The sequence below is a fragment of the Hemiscyllium ocellatum genome, chromosome Y (assembly GCF_020745735.1).
Source record: "Hemiscyllium ocellatum isolate sHemOce1 chromosome Y, sHemOce1.pat.X.cur, whole genome shotgun sequence".
In the NCBI taxonomy this organism is placed as follows: domain Eukaryota; kingdom Metazoa; phylum Chordata; class Chondrichthyes; order Orectolobiformes; family Hemiscylliidae; genus Hemiscyllium; species Hemiscyllium ocellatum.
Genome location: NC_083454.1, coordinates 3,629,203 through 3,639,010, shown reverse-complemented (window position 1 = coordinate 3,639,010; position 9,808 = coordinate 3,629,203).

Below are 9,808 nucleotides of genomic sequence, written 5' to 3'. Positions count from 1 at the left end.
TGCTCAGCTACTGGCTCCAGTCCTTTCTGTCACCCAGCCAATATCATATTCGTTCCATCCCTGACTCATTAATCCTCGATTTCTAATGAACAGCATTATTATGGACCAGGCTAGACCCTGTCAAAACATTTTTAAGCAGGTTCCCCAGACCGTAACTGTGGTATTTGAAGATATGTGTAAAGTGACTACTCGATGAATGAATTAGCTGACCGAGTTTTGAACAAACAGAACTTATTGAGAAAATTACAGAATGAAAGACAATAAATCGAAAATAGAATATCCCAATAATGTAACCTATCCAGACCTGACTGGCAATCCTGACTTAGTGATGCTCTTCCAAACTACTTGCAACAATCCCAATAAACAACCCCTTAGCACAAAGAGTTAAAAAAAAAACCATCTGCCTGAGGCATTATCTGTTAAGCGTAAACATTATGACTTCAATGAACCATTCAAAATTCAGGCATGTTGGAATCTTGGGTCGTTTAGATCCTCCCTGAAAAAATCAAGGACGACATAAGCTTCTAAAAGGTTTTTGACAACATGCCACATTTGGTTTTGAACTGAATTCAATAAATGTAAGTCTTACTGCTTTGAAGCCAATAAAATGCTTTCAGGTGTTTGTGAGTTTGCTGAAGTGCATTGTGTGTTGAAGGTACAAAATTGACTTATTACAGCAACAAGAGGAATGTCCAGACAGATCCACACTTTCTGTGTATTGTCAGGGCAAATATTCCCATGGTAAATATAGTGGTTGGTCCTGTTATAGTGGAGGAGAGGTCAGAAAAATAATAACATCTTGATTGTGTTTTGTGGGGTGGGGGATTCAGGTAGCTTCAGCATTGCAAATGGATGACGCAGCACAATCATCTAACCTGCGATAAAAAAATTCCATCATTCTCCCTCACATCTAACTTCACTGGAGCAATTGGTGATGGGAGATGTGACCAATCGCTAGCGATGCCAGCACTCAATCCAGTCCAGTTCTTCTTGCGAACTGAACGTACGATACTGAAATGAGTTAAGTAGAACTGTTTGTGCAGGGACTGTAATTGATGTCAGTTTCCATGGATTCTAACTGTTTCACTGCAGGAATTCCTTCTCCTATTAGTCAGGGTAATCTTTCAATGTTTTGTCCGATAGTAGAAACAGATGCATTACATCTGAAACTAACACTGATTAGCAGCAACAGAGACAGGGAGAGGAGCGATCAGAATCTGAGAACGTTAGACTCGAATGTCCCAATAATGAATCAGAATCTGAAAACAGTAAATAATGGACAGGAGGTTATCCTGGGGTCTTTATTAGCTCTCCACGTTTTGGTCAACATTACCAGATCGGATATACGGTGTACTGCTTATTATTCGGGTGGTGGTGGTGGTGGAGGGGGGGCGGGGGGGCTGTACAATCCCATCCACGCTATTGTTGGCATTCCTGGTAAGTCTCCCTATCTCTATCCAATTATTAATCCCATCAGCTATGTTTAACTTCATTGTTATATCTGTTCTCTATAGTTTGCAAACATGGAAACTATAGTCGTCAGTTTCAATTGCAAAGTATATTCATTATCACAAATTTCAGAACTTCACCCATTCCCCACACCCCACCCCACGTGCATTTATGCCCTCACAAACATCTGACTGTGGGCAATCACGATTTGCCATTTTGAACTGAAATATTTTATATCTCGGTATTCTCTCGATCACCAAATCTATCCACTACCCGCTCCATAATATCCCCTATTCCCATCTTGGCACTCGTGCTATTGCTAACTAAATCATTTTCTATGCTTTGCTAAATTTATATTTCATGGTTCCAGCTCTCTTCTAAGCACTCTTTCTGTTGCAAGTATTAGCATCACAGCCTTGTTCGCGTCTCTGAAGTAAATTCCTGATAGGGACACTGTGTAGAATAGTAATGTAGTTGGGCAGGTGATTCAGAGGCAAATGTTATTACACTAAAGACACCGTTTCGCATCCTACCACAAATGACATCAGAACTTAAATCTAAATGACAGGAATTAGAAATAAAAGCGAAATTCACTAATGTCAACCATCGCACCACCAGCACTTTGACAATGTGTTTATCTATTTCACTGATGTCCTTGGTGAAGATATCTAGCATTATTACCTGGTCTGGCTTTAGACTACCATCAGGTCCACAGCAATGTAAGTGGATCTTTTCTTACTGAAGGAATGACCTCATAGTAAAAGTTATTTAGTGAGTTCAACAAATGCTGCCCCTGTCACCGATGTAGAGATTCAATGTAATAACAACAGTAAAGGCTAAATAAAACAAAGAATGATGCTGCAGATCGGAAAGAAAAACACGTGAAAGTGGCAGGTAAATTGAGCAGATTTGGTCGCCTCTGGTCGAGAAATAAAAAACAGAATTGGCGCTTCGAGTTCACTGACCAGACATCAGAACTGAAAATCTAGCTGGAAAATAGTGTGATTGATGTTGGTGACAGGGGGTCCCTTATGAAGGGGAGAAGGCATGAGCTGAATAGATACAGAAAGGGAGAGATAGAAAAAAAGAAAACAAACAAAGGGATTAGTGATGATCAGCTGGGATGGAATTATAAACGAGATTGACCTTATTTATTTTTCTCCTGTTAACTTATGACTGAAAATCCTGCCCATTTAGGGAATACATCTAAGTCCCGGTTTAAAGTGAGTTATGAATCTTTATCATTCTTCCCTGAGTGTGATCACCTTCTTTTACTCATTAATGGATGCTAGGCAGGTATTTAATTCCTTTTCTTCATTGTCCTTGAGAAAGTGTTGATGAGCTGTCCTCCTGACCAATGCAGTCCTTGGGCTGTAAATAGTCAGTGCTGAGGTCTGTCCGGTTTCATTTTTTTTAGGCTTTCGACTGAGCGATATAACTACGTGGCTTGCTGGTCAATTTCAAAGGGCAGTTGAGGGTCAAACACATTGTTAATGTTAAATGTAAAACTGATCAGGTGAAGATGGAAGATTTCACTCCTTAAAAAAACTAATGTCTTAGGCGGAATTTACACCTGATTCCCATTAAGTTCAAGCTTGTTCCGTTTCCGTGACACCTTGCTCAGTCAAAATCAGCTATAATTTCAGGGCCAATCACTCTGACGCTGTGCGTATATCTTTTGTTCATGTCAATAGACCAAAGGACATGTGTGTGGAGTGTTTCCTTCCCTCAGAAGGTAGTGACGTTGGGGCCTCTCTATCCTAGACAGTAAATCACTGAAATGTTTTTGGGGCACGATTGATGTTAATGAATTTTGAGCATTGTGGGCTACAAAGATATGGGCATGAAAGAGAAAGTGCTGTCGAGAACAGATCAGCCCTGATCTTCCTGAAGGGAAGGGCAGGCTTGAGAAGCTAAATAGCCTCGTTTTATTCCAGTCTTCTCTATAATCCAATCCCTTTGTGGCCTCTTCCATTTCCTATGTCATTGGATAGACTGATACTGTTGCTGCATGATCTAAACTGGGTCTACCTTTATCGACTGGAGGGGATGATTGTCCTCCTCCTGTAACTGTATATCATGATCGAGGGGCTGAAAGGCCTCATCCCGTTCTGGTGTAACTGGAATCCATATCGCTAAATACCCTGCCCGAGGAGAAAGTGAGCACGGCAGATGCTGAAGATCAGAGTCGAAAGGTGTGACACTGGAAAAGACCAGCAGGTCAGGCAGCATCCGAGAAGCAGGAGTATCGATGTTTTGTACATTCCTTATGATGGAATTATGCCCGAAACGTCGATTCTCCTGCCCCTCCATTGCTGCCTGACCTGCTATGCTTTTCCAGCACCACACGTTTCGACGTCTACCAGCTCACCCTAGTCAACCTTCCTGGTCACGTCAGCAAAGAACTTTAACCAATTCATCAGGCGTGAACTTCTACTCAGAAAGCCATGCTTATTAATTCTACTCAAACCCTGTTTTAAAAATGCATATACATTTTAGATGAGATTAGATTAGATTACATACAGTGTGGAAACAGGCCCTTCGGCCCAACAAGTCCACACTCACCTGCCGAAGCGGCACCCACCCAGACCCATTCCCTTACATTTACCCCTTCAACTAACACAATGGGCAATTGAGCATGGCCAATTCGCCTAACCTGCACATTTTTGGATTGTGGCAGGAAACCAGAGCACCCGGAGGAAACCCACGCAGACACGGGAAGACTGTGCAAACTCCACACAGACAGTCGCCTGAGCCTGGAAGTGAACCTGGATCTCTGGCGCTTTGAGGCAACACTGCTAACCACTTTGCCACCGTGCCGCCCATTTTGTCCCTAAGAATCTTCTCAAGTAACTTACCTACTACAGACGTTGAGTTTCCTGGTCTATAGTTTACAGGAATTTGTTTTTCAGTCCTTATTGAATACGGGCACAACAATTGCTATACTTCAGCCTTCCGGAATCTCACTTGTGGTTTATAATAATTACAATTATCAGCTAGGTCCCCCACAAATTCTTTTCTAGCCCCTTGCAGTGTTCTTACATATATCTGGTTAGGAACGTGAGCTGTATCCACCTTCATATGTTCTAGTCTGTACAATACCTCCTCGATTGTGACATGGATTGTCCCTAAGGTATCATCACTAACTTCCCCAAATTGACAAGTATTCATGTCTTTCTCCACGGTCAACACAGAGGAGAAGTACTTGTTGAGGACTTCGCTCATCTCTGATGGTTCCGCACATACACGTCCACTTTGGTCTTTGAGGGAACCTATTCTCTCTCTATCTAATGTTTTTTTTTCTTTAATATACTTAAAGAACCTCTTTGCTTCACCCTGACCTTCTCAACCCAAAGCTGTCTCATTGCACCTTTTTTGCCTTCCTGAATTCATTCTTTATCAAACTCCTGCATCCCTTCTACACATCTAAGGATTTCCTTGAACCCAGCTGCCTGGACCTGAGCCACGCCTCCTCCTTTCTCCAGGTCAAAGCCACAATATCTCTTGTCATCCAGGGTTCCCTATTCCTGTCAACTTTTCTTTCATCGTTTCAGGAACATATAAAAGTTAAACTCCACCTATCAGTTTTAAAGGCTTGTCGGAGGTCCCTTCACCTGCAAACAATTCGTTTCTAATTCTAAGCTCATTTCTAATTCCATGAATGTTCATCTTGCCCCAATTTAGAACACGAAATTGTGGACGAGCTTTTTTTTCTCTTTTTCCATAACCAATAGCTAGATATAATTATCGCTGCTGTTTCTCTATCTTGTCCAGTATTGGGAAAAAATGATTTCGCTTTGAATTTGCACTCCACTCTCACTTTCACCTGGCCTATCTCTGACTCCTCCCTCCCTTTCCTCGACATCTCTGCTTCCATTTTTGAGGATAGACCAGTCTCACAGCTACCTGGAATATACATCCTCACACCCTGTTTCCTGAAAAGAATCCGTTCCATTTTTCCAGTTCATCCATCTCCACTGCATTGCTTCTGATGATGCCAAATTCAACAACGATGCCTCTGAAATATCCATCTCATTCCTCAAACCAAAATTCCGTAGCATTGTTGTCAACAGGATACTCAACCGCGTCTGACCCATCTCTTGCTCTTCTAGCCCCGCCCTTCCACTTCCCTCTCACAACAGAGTTTCCCTTGTCCTTACCTACCATCCCACCAGCATTCACAGGTAAAGAATCATCAGCCAACATTTCCTCGCCCACCCCCCATCCAGCGAGATGCCCCCACCTGCACATATTCACCTCGCCTCCCTTGTCCACCTTCTGGAGGGATCATTCCCTCCAAGACACATTGGTCTGCTCTTTATTCACTCCCACCAAAGTTCCGCTTCACTTTCCCCTGCAGGAGGTGTAACACTTGCACCTTTAACTCCCTCTTTCCTCAGTATCCAAAGGTGCAACCATACCTTCCAGGTGAAGCAGCACCTTATCGACACTTCCCACAATCTCGTCTACTATATTTGCTGCTCACAATCTGGTCGCCTCAACATTGTGGAAACGAAGGGTAGATTTGATGGCCACTTCGCAGAACATCCTTGTTGTACCTCTGCAAAAGACCCTGAGCTTCCAGCTGTGTGCCTGTTTAAAACCCCATCCTGTTCCCTGGCCAATATCTCTGTGTCAAGCTTGCTGCAATGTTCCAGGAAAGTTCAGCGGAAACTGGAAGACAAACTTTTCATTTTTACGTACGGTCCATGCAGTCCTGCAGACTCAAAATCAAGTTCAATAATTTTACTGTCTGAACTCCCCAATGTCCTTGTCCCCTACCAATACTCACCCTCTATTGTTAGTTACAAACTGTCTCCATTACCAGGTATCCAGCGTCTTCTGTATATAAACCAACATTTTCAGCGCTATCATCAGTTCTGAGGAAGGGTCACTGGACCGGAAACGTTAACCGTGATTACTCTGCACAGCTGCTGCCAAACCTGCTGAGCTTTTGCAACAACTTCTGTTTTTGTTTCAACATTTCCATGACAAGTTCTCACAGTGCAATATGTCATCAATATTTCGAGTCCTGTCAAACATAGGAACGTTGCAATTTCTCATTTAATATCCATAACAAATTACTCGAGATTCAACTGAGATAGTGGCTTTGCTGTTATCATTCAAATCAGTCACTTTGTCACAGTTCAGAAAGGAAAAAGAAATCAAAAGAGCTTGAGCGAAACTTAGTAGATCTGGCAACATCTGAGCAGAGCTGCAAAAAATTAAGCTTTGATTCTAATTTGACTTTTCAGAACAGTGACACATCATATTACATACGTTATTTCTGTTGCTTTCTGCAGACACTTCCTCATCTTTTTCGTTTATCCAGCATTTTCTGTTTGCATTTCATGTTTCCACTACCTCTATATTTCATGCTTCTTGACGGGTCTACATGTTGAACTTGGAATATTTGGACAATGTGGTCCTTTCTTGTTCCTATTACAGTTGGTTTATCTGTGACACCTGAAGTTTTCTTTAAAATACAAAGATTAAAAAAGTCTGAACATCCTGTAAACCTCGGGAAATCTATTTTTTAAAATACATTTTAGAGGCAGCTGAACTTCATGAAATAATAGACATAGATTTTTGATGATGGAACACTCTGTGTCCTCCTTTGAACAAGCTTATCTCACCACTCTCCAAAAGCTTTCAATATGTAACATAGAATTATTACAGCAAAGGTGGTGAAAACTCAACATATTGTCTCTTGCAGCTTGGAATGAGCAATATCTCTAATATTATTCTCCTGTATTGTCCCCATAGCCCTTCACATTTTGTTATTAGTATCTGTTTTTAATTGTAAGTTTCCTGCCAGATATGATCAATCTCAAACAAAAACAGACGTTGGAGGGAAAGCTCAGCAGGTCTGGTAGAATCTGTGAAGAGAAATCAAAGTTAATGTTTCAGGTGCTGTGACCCTACTCATTCTGTATTCCAAATGATTAAATTGTGTGCATATAAAATATATTTCACTTTATCACAATTAAAATTATTCTGTTCAGCTCACATTGTCATTCAGCATTGCATCTCCCAAACATTGGCTGTTTCCTTGTGCATTATATTTGATTCTATCTGTCAGAAAGAGTGATGATGACTGGGGAATATCATTGTACTCCCCATGCAGTCTCGACAGCCAATGACCGCATTCCGCCCTATTTCCCAGCCAATGATGTATTCATTCGAACCTGACTCATTAATTCATAAATCTTAATGAATAAGTTCATTGTACTTATCACTTTTGGTTTTGGACTGAGGGGAAAAAGCGTGAAAATTATTGCTTCACAGCAAATAAAACTGCATTAAGCTGTTTGTCAATTTGTATAAATAAGTTACGGAACCATGTTCTGTATGGAAGTTCCAACGTTTCCGTATTACAGCACTGAGAGGAACATTCAGAGAAGTCCACACTTCCTGTCTATATTCAGGGTAACTGTGCCCAGTGAGAGTCTGTTGGCTGGCGTTTGTTCCCGTTGAAGAGAGATCAGCACTGTAACAACATCCTGATTGTTTTTCTTTTTTTGGAGGGGCAGAGATTCGGGGAAAGATGGTTACAGCATTGCAAATTTACAACAGAGCAGAGTCATGTAGCCTGCGATTAGAAAACATCCATCATTCTCCCTCAGAACTGACTTCACTACAGGAATTGTTAATGGGAGATGTGACCAATAACCAGCAATGTCAGTATCCAGGCCAGTTTAGTTATATTGTGAACTGAAAGTGCTGTATTGAAAGCTCAAACTGTTTGCTCAGTGACTGTGATTGATGTCAGTGTCCATGCATTTGTAACTGTGTCACTGCAGGGTTTCCCTTTCCTATTGGTGACGGGCTTCACTCAGTGCGCTATTCCACTGTAGGAGCAGATGCATCAGCTCCAGCAGTAACGAAGATCAGCAGCTGCACAGACGTGGAGAGGACAGATCAGAATCTGAGAATAATGGACTGGATAATTACACCAATGGAGAGGAGGCTTTCTTTGGGTCTTTTCAACATTTCCCTCTCTTGGGGATTTCTACCGTATCGGATATTAGCGGTGCTGATTATTATTTTGGGCGGGGTGGAGGGCATGTTACTAACCTATTCTCACTATTGCTGGTGTTCTCTACCTCTGTCCATTCATTAATCCCACAAACAATTGTGAACTTCATTTCAATTTCTGCGAGCTATATTTGTCAAAGAAAGAAATTGTTGTCTTCAGTTTCAATTACAGGCTCTATTCATTACCTATGAATTGCAGATCACTCCCTTACAAACATCTGAGAACAAAACTGTGCACAACCTCGGGATTCCTATTTGCCCTGAACTGATTTATGTCTCATGTTCTCTCTGTCACGAACCCTGTACACTACCAGCTCATAATATCCCCAATCTCTGCCTCTGCGTCAATGCTGTGGCTGAACAAAACATTGTCTGCACGTTGGTAAAATTCAGACTTTATGTTTCAAGCTCTCTGCTGGCCACGTTTCCAGTTACAAGTATTGCAATCACAAAATTGTTCTTGTCTCGGACATTACTTCATGATTAGGACAATGTATCAGATTAGAAATGTAATTCAGGAGCAAAGTTTATTAAACAAAAGACATTGTTTCAAGTGATTTGTTTCAAGTCCTACCACAGCTAATGGCAGAACTTAAATAAAAATGATAAGAATTGGAATAAAAGTGAATTTCACGAAAAACAACGATAAAGCCCACATTTTGTCTAAAATTTTTCCTGTTTCACTGATGACCTTCGGTAAAGAAATCTAATGTTACTACCCAGTCTGGATTAAGTGTGACTTCAGACCCATACCAATTTGTTTGGCTTTATATTAGCTTGTGGAATGGCCTCACAGTCAGGGCAATTAGTGATGATTAACAAATGTTGCCCTGGCAGAGATGCCGACTTCCCATGGAATAACAAATTTGAAGGTTAACCAAATAAACAAAGATGCTGGAGATCTGGAATTGCATAAAAAATGCAAATAAAAGAACAGGAAGTGCTGGGGATCTTTTCTGAACTGAAAGCAGCTGGAAAACAGTGTGAATAATGCTGGTGATAGGGAAGTCTGCTTTGAAGGGGAGGAGGAGTGAATTGAATCGATAGATAAAGAGAGAGACAGAAGGAAAAGAACAATCAATGGGAATGATGATCAGCTGGGATGGAAATAAAATGTGAGAATCACCTCATATATTTTTTACCTTTTCCCATTTTCCTGAATATCATCCCCATGTCGGTACAGGCATTCCCCACTTCACTTTGCGAAAAACCTCCATTAGGACCTGTTTTCGCTAATCAAAAGAAATCCGAAGAGGATCTTCACTTTTACCACGAAAGGTGAATTTCTCCCACATAAATAAATGCTGCTTCGCTTTACACC